A 7,872-nucleotide genomic window follows, 5' to 3' on the forward strand; every position below is an offset into this window, starting at 1 on the left:
AACGAAAAACGCCTTTCTTTTAATGATTTCCAGCCCAAATCCCGTATCATTTCTGTGACACACTCTCCCATATTTCGCGATAATACAGAACATGCTCCCTTTCTTTGAACTTTTTCGATGTACTCCGTCAGTCCTACCCGGTAAGGATCCCACACCGCGCAACAGTATTCTAAAAGAGGACGGACAAGCGTGGTGTAGGCAGTCTCCTTAGTAGATCTGTTACATTTTCTAAGTGTCCTGCCAATAAAACGCAGTCTTTGGTTAGCCTTCCCCACAACATTTTCTATGTTTTCTTTCCAATTTAAGTTGTTCGCAATTGTAATACCTAGGCATTTAGCTGAATTTACAGCTTTTAGATTAGACTGATTTATCGTGTAACCGAAGTTTAACGAGTTCCTTTTAGTACTCATGTGGATGACCTCACACTTTTCGTTATTTAGGGTCAACTGCCACTTTTCGCACCATTCAGATATTTTTTATCTAAATCGCTTTGCAGTTTGTTTTGATCTTCTGATGACTTTATTAGTCGATAAACGACAGCGTCATCTGCAAACAACCGAAGACGGCTGCTCAGATTGTCTCCCAAACCGTTTATATAGATAAGGAACAAGAGAAGGGCCTATAACACTACCTTGGGGAACGCCTGAGATCACTTCTGTTTTACTCGACGACTTTCCGTCAATTACTGCGAACTGTGACCTCTCTGACAGGAAATCGCAAATCCAGTCACATAACTGAGACGATATTCCATAAGCACGCAATTTTACTACGAGCCGCATGTGTGGTACAGTGTCAGCCTTCCTGAAATCCAGGAATACGGAATCTATCTGAAATCCCTTGTCAATAGCACTCAGCACTTCATGTGAGTAAAGAGCTAGTTGCGTTTCACACGAACGATGTTTTCTAAAGCCATGTTGACTGTGTGTGAATAGACCGTTTCCTTCGAGGTAATTCATGATGTTTTAAATATTTTCGAAAATTCTGCTGCATATCGACGTTAACGATATGGGCCTGTGATTTAGTGGATTACTCCTTGTCAGCCAAGTCCCTAAGTGGCCCATAACGCGCCTAACGTTGGAGCTCCCAACTACCGATAGTCCCACCCTCTGCGATTGCCCGGATCTTGCAGGCTGAGTGGTTTCCCCTGAAACAGGACAGGGGAAAGCATCCGGCTCAGCGACAGTGTCAGCCACAGACAGCACCTGGAACCTGTCAGACAAACCGGGAAGCCCTTACGTGCGGCCGCCTGGGAAGTCTTTCGCCGCCTGCTTCGGCCAGGGCGACCTCCCACTCGACCGCAGGTGAGGGGTCAGCCTCAGTGCGAGCAGAAGCTGGGCTGGCCACCGGCGAGGACGCGCTGCACGTCCGCTGGATCCCCCACGGCCGGCCCACAACAGTGGTGCCCATCCACTGCAGCCTCAAGCTGTGCAACCGAAGCCATCACAGCCCGAAGCTGAGAGCCAAGTCTCACCAACTCGGCTAGCACCCGCACGCAACAATCGCAGTCTCTTTCCATACCAAGGACGGTGGAAAACTAAACTATCCAGATAAACGGACTATCGGCACGTGCTGCGCGACTCTAATGCAGACCCTGACGAAAACGCACGAATTGTGTCTAGTAATACGCAGATATTCAAGAACCTAACTACCGAAGCACTCAGGTGAAACTAAATTGCCCCTGACAAGAGACTTGTGATATATCACAAAATCGGTTTACTTTCTGACCCAAACGAAAAGGCGAGAACTGTGGCTATTAAATTTTAAATTTACACGCAGAAACTCAAGAAACTAAACTATTAGGAACTCGTAGATGTCATAAAAGCGGTTTACTTATCTGTTGCTTCGTCTGTCGCGGTCGGCTACTGCTACCTGACTGACATCGATTATAAATTATGTCATAAATGATGACTAACTGAAGCCCTCAGCTGCCGATAGGTGTTGTTGGTATATCTCGATGTGGACAGCTGAAAATGGGTGCCCCGACCGGGACTCGAACCCGGGATCTCCTGATTACATGGCAGACGCTCTATCCATCTGAGCCACAGAGGACACAGATGAATAGCGCGACTGCAGGGACTTATCCCTTGCACGCTTCCCGTGAGAGGTATAACAACAACACCTGTCGGCAGCTGAGGGTTTCAGTTAGTCATCATTTATCCCAGGGAAAAGCTGCACGGTCATCAACAGTATTCTGTTCTTTCGAGAACAGTTACTGTCTTCATATATAAGTTAAAGGTTACCCAGCCATTGACCTTCGTCTGTGCGAAAGCGCACAGGTTGCCCAAACTCTTACGGGAATCTCCAAAGCGTGCGCGAGTACTGAGTGAATGGGCAAATGTCTATAAGGTACATTACATATGTAGAATTGTGGACAGTTGGAAATGTGGGTCTCACGGGAAGCGTGCAAGGGATAAGTCCCTGCAGTCGCGCTATTCATCTGTGTCCTCTGTGGCTCAGATGGATAGAGCGTCTGCCATGTAAGCAGGAGATCCCGGGTTCGAGTCCCGGTTGGGGCACACATTTTTAGCTGTCCACGTCGAGGTATACCAACAATACCTATCGGCAGCTGAGGGTTTCAGTTAGTCATCATTTATTCCAGGGAAAAGCTGCACGGTCATCAACAGTATTATGTTCTTTCGAGAACAGTTACTGTCTTCATACATATAATTATGTCATAATTACTGTTAGATTCTATACTTTGGTATTTAATTTTTTGACACTTTTTTATGTTCCATTGCGTGCAGCATTTCTTAATTAACAATCTAATTTGAAAGTTCAATGTTTTGAAGGTCATAAAGTATTTTATTTAAGATGGTTGCCGTCAAAAACGAGTAGTCTAAAACGTAATAATCATAAGCAAAACTAATATATATATATATATATATATATATATATATATATATATATATATATAAAAAAATCACATCTGAGGCCTGGCGATCTGCGGCTGAGAGCAAAGGGAGCAACACCTACAGTGACGGGAAAAGTATTCATACACCCATTTTCGTGTAGAATAACTTTATTTATTAGAACTAAAGTTCACCAGCAGAGATGTCATATGGCAAACTAATAGCACGGGGGTTTCCTTCCTAATTTGTATATATAAAATGATTAGCTAAATTAGCCTTCTGCAGAAAGTAAATAAAAGTTCTGTACCAGGTAGCTTTGCACAGTGGAGAAAATAATACTCATATACTACTAGAAATGTAAATGTACAAACGACTAAGCAAGGAACGCCTCAGTGGAAAAATGCACTTAATGCATGTTTGTTCTGATACGCGGTGAATGTCGTGCAACAGTAAAATGGGCCGCAAAGGGAAGGAAACAACTGAAGAGTAAAGACAAAATAGTTGTTTCCCAATATGGAAAAGGAAAATCATTTTCAAGCATAGCTGATATTATTGAAAGAAGCCGGGAAACTGTGCAGTCCCTAATACCGCAATTTAGAGAAAGAAATATTCTCATTAATAGCGAAAGAAGAGTTAGACCACAGAAGCGAACGCAAAGAGAACGAAGTATGTTAATAAGGATGGTCAAAAAAGATCCTGAATTGAGAGCTTCTGCATTCTTTGCACATGTTAATGACGACGTCGGGATGGAAATTACACCAAGGGCTTTTCGCTACGTTTTAAATAGTGCAGCTTATGAAGTTAGGAACCATACATAAGCAAGAAGAACAAGAAATTGAGATTAGAAATTGCTCGACAGCATGTAAGCAAGAATAGAAGTTTCTGGGACAAGGTACTGTTCACAGATGAAAATAAGTTTAAACATATTTGTAAATAAAGGCAAATGTTTTGGTGTGGAGACGACCAAGTAACACGCTGGGTCCCAAACACATTCAACCCATAGGTGGTGGAGGAATTATGATATGGGGATGTATGGCTGCATCTAGGAAAGATTTCAAAATTTAAATAGAGGGGGAAGTTGTGCGTATGTGCTGATTGTACCATACACCCCATGTTGTTAGGTTTCCAGAACACAGGGCAGGCCTTAACCGAATTGAACATATTTGGGCCACGCTTGAAATAACGGCCGGAAAATATGAAATAAACAGACTGCTCTAAAACAACGTCTGCAACAAGAATGGCAAAATATTACCGCAGACTACCAAAAAACTGGTTTATTCCATGTCAAAGAGGTTAAGAGAAGTGATACACAGAAGAGGAATGGCTACAGGTTATTAATATTGTCATTACACTTACGTACATTGTCTTTTCTTTGAATGTATGAATACTTTTTTTCCCCATTGTGTCGAGACAGCTGGTACAGGATTTTTATTTACTTTTTGCAGAAGGCTAATTTAGTTAATCCTTGTCTATGGGCAGATTAGGAAGGAAACCCGATACTGTTCGTTTGCCAAATAACATGCCTGGTTGCGATCTTTACTTCTAATAAATAAAGGTCTTCCACATGAACAACAGTATATGAATACTTTTTTCCAATACTGTGTGTGTCTTGTCGTGAGCAGTATCGACTAGACGGATAACTAGCGTTCTGAAATATTGGCACATATAGCGTACAGTTCGTTTTCTTCACTCGTGGGTTTAATTCATGACCTCTCTGACAGTAATTACTAATTAATTCCGAGTGAGAACTTATTAGGGGACTACAGTGATTATTGACACCTATGAACAGTGACTGGTTAGCAGTTTAGTGTTGACGGAGCTACTGATTATTTTTGTGCACTATCTTCCATGTTTCGAGTTCCTTAAATGTGTATGAGGACAGGTCCCGAGTTCGAGTCTCGGTCCGGCACACAGTTTGAATCTGCCAGTAAGTTTCACGATAGCGATATGGTGAACTGATGCGTTCAATTTTTGCCACATGTGAATCGCCTTGAATCACTGGGTTGTGTTGTGTGATTACCGTACTAGGACAATTTGACAATCCATAAAGTAGTGCAGTAGGCAACAACATGCTTTCCTGTAATTCGAACGTTATGTGAGACCCAAAATTGATCAATCAGTGAATTCTTTGCACTAACAGCGTAATTAAAGTGTTGTAAATCTACCTCTGTGTCGACCTCAATATTGCCATAGACTATTGGTAGAACTAATATCTCTCTGCCGCTCCGGTCGCAGGTTCGAATCCTGTCTCGGGCATGGATGTGTGTGGTGTCCTTAGGTTAGTTAGGTTTAAGTAGTTCTAAGTTGTAGGGGTCTGATGACCTCAGATGTTAAGTCCCATAGTGCTCAGAGCCGTTTGAACCATCTCTCTGCCAGTTTTGGAGCCAGCGCAACCACCGAGAGGAACAGAAGAGGCTGACTGGAGGTCAACAGCTCGAAGGAAGGAAGATTGGGTTAAGAGGACCACACTCTGGTTCAGGCCGAAAAAATCGATTTTCGGTTTTCATCATATTTCGTTAGATTAAGGTTTTATTTAAGTACTCTGAAAAGAATTTTTCTGAAAATTTTTTTTCGACCATTTAAAGAGCATTTTCCTACCACGTGTGTTTATGTGCCACGCCCACTTTTCTGTCACCCACTTTTCTGCATATATATATATATATATATATATATATATATATATATATATATATATATATATATATATTTTCCCGAGTGTGTTGGCTATCCTTGAAATGCAACGGCCGGTATTCTTTTGTTTCTGCTGTTTGTAAACAACACGCTTTGAAACATGTGGTTAGTTTTGATCAAGTATGATTGCGAGTAGTTGTTAGACTTACGTTTGCAGTGCTCGTTTACGTGTGTTTTGTTGTGTTTATTGAAGATGACGAAACGTAAACGCATTTTCAAGAAACGACAATTTTAGAAAGCTTTATGTACAAAAGGTTAGATCGCCTGGCAACTTTTAACTGTAATTCTTCAACAAGTGCATCATCAACGAAGCTCTCACCAAATTTGTGAGTGTGCCAGTGGGAGAAAAGGCCTAGTAATTGCTTTGGATTTAATTTGCACTAAATGCTCAGCTGTGATTTCGTTTATGAGTTCTTCAAAACCAAATGCAAGTGGCCCTTATGAAATCAATACTAGATTAGTTTATGCCTTACGATCGATTGGCAAGGGCATGGCTGCGGTGAGAACATTTTGTTCAGTGATGAAGTTACATCAACCATCAAATAAATCTGGAAAACTGAGTGCAATATTAGAGAAAGCTGTATGTGAGGTCAGTGAGGAAAGCATGAAAGTGGCTGCTAGGGAAGCAGTGGAAGAAAACGACGGATGTTCGGATATTGCAGTTGCACTTGATGGAAGGTGGCAGAAAAAAGGACATACTTCACTGAATGGAGTAGTGACTGCCACGAGTGCAGACACCATTGAAGTGTTGGATGTGGAGATAATGTCTAAATATCGCAAATGTTGTAAAGTCAATGAACATAAAGAAAACGACTGTGTGGCTAATTTTAGAGGAACAAGTGGTGGTGTGGAAGTTCGTGGAGTACAACAAATATTTCATCACTCCGTAGATGCAATATTCTTAACACAACAAAATTTTATTTATATTTCAACTTGAAATTACAAAATATTATTCTTTGTCAAAAGTTGTAAATAAAAAGAGCACAAAAAACAGAAAAGGTGACAAACGAGAACTGTAAGATTTACGACCTGTTTTAAACATCAGGTAACACGTCTTTAATTTTGCAATAAATAAATAAATATTTGCTAGATACTGGCATGAGTTCTACGAAACTGATGTGGTTGAATTTGTTTCCGTTTAAACGTGTTTGCATGTATTGTTTGCTGAGTTACTTTTAGTTGTGATCCTCGGACTTGCCAAAGAACCAGTGGATAATTACGTGAAGACAATGTTTGACATCCAAAGCACTAGTACGTCTTTAGTTCTCAGGGGTCCGCTCAATGATTTACAACTGGCTCACGGGTCAAGGCAAGGCTACTAGCGGAGCTCACAAAAACAATTGTACCAATACAGCAGCGTATGGATGAACACAGGAATCCGCACCTGGGCTACGCGTGGTATTAGGGCAGGGAACTTTGTGCACAAGGGGAGAGCAACAGCGATTTGACGCCGTCACAAATGTTACGGAGCTCTGGTGAGCAGGGTCCGACTTGAAGACTTGGGTGCGGCGCTGCGAAGGCAGGCGAGCGGGCGACCGGGCGGGCGGGCGAGCGGCGAGCGTCGTGCCTTGGAGCCGGGCAGTATCTGGGTCGCCACGGTCCGAGACCGAGGCGTGAGCCACCAGGCCACAGGTAAAGGAACAAGCATTAGAAGCACCCTTGCTCCAACATCCCTGTCTCCCTACTAGTCTACTGTCGCTTCTTCTCGCAACAATAACCTGTTTAGTTCCATTACAGAACTGGAATGTGTTAAGAATAACGGAAAGGAATCCTGAGGGTGATCATACCCAACTAACCTAATTCACGACGTAATATAAACCTGTGCAGATGACACCAATAGCAGTTTCTTAACGAGTAATTTTCAGATGCTGTACAAGGCATCCGAGTGACACTAAGGAATACCTTAATATAATAGCAGGATTTATGAGTGAGTTAAGAAATACATATTACGAAGTAAAGTGCAGGGTTCGACCTCTGTATGTGGTCCATCAGTACGACAAATTCACTACGCCTGAAACGAAACCGTTACAAGGGTAAAACTACAAACAGTTGATTCACTACACACACAAAAAGTGCGGCCTCTGTATACTTCACGACTCGTCGACGGCTCGTACAGCACCCGAATCTCACTGGTTGCTTTAGCAGTGTGACGTAGGTAGTTTCATCACGGTCGTGAATTGCATCAATTTTGTATTTATTTTGAAAACATCCGAAGATGTTCCGTAGTCGAAGAAAATTGTCGTCACTGCGGAATCGGACCGACAGTATACAAGGACAGAAGGCATTGCTCTGCTCCACTCAGACCCTTTTCCTTATCTGTATTACAAAGTAT

The 7,872-nt window shown here is 42.2% G+C and overlaps 1 non-coding gene across 1 annotated transcript; it reads left to right on the forward strand.

The window, feature by feature from the left end:
* The first annotated feature begins 2,442 nt into the window (after window positions 1-2,442).
* Window positions 2,443-2,516, forward strand: Trnat-ugu. The gene has a single exon. It is a non-coding gene; the product is annotated as a tRNA-Thr (tRNA).
* Window positions 2,517-7,872: the final 5,356 nt, after the last annotated feature.

This window comes from Schistocerca americana, chromosome 6, assembly GCF_021461395.2.
Source record: "Schistocerca americana isolate TAMUIC-IGC-003095 chromosome 6, iqSchAmer2.1, whole genome shotgun sequence".
NCBI classification, from domain to species: Eukaryota; Metazoa; Arthropoda; class Insecta; order Orthoptera; family Acrididae; genus Schistocerca; species Schistocerca americana.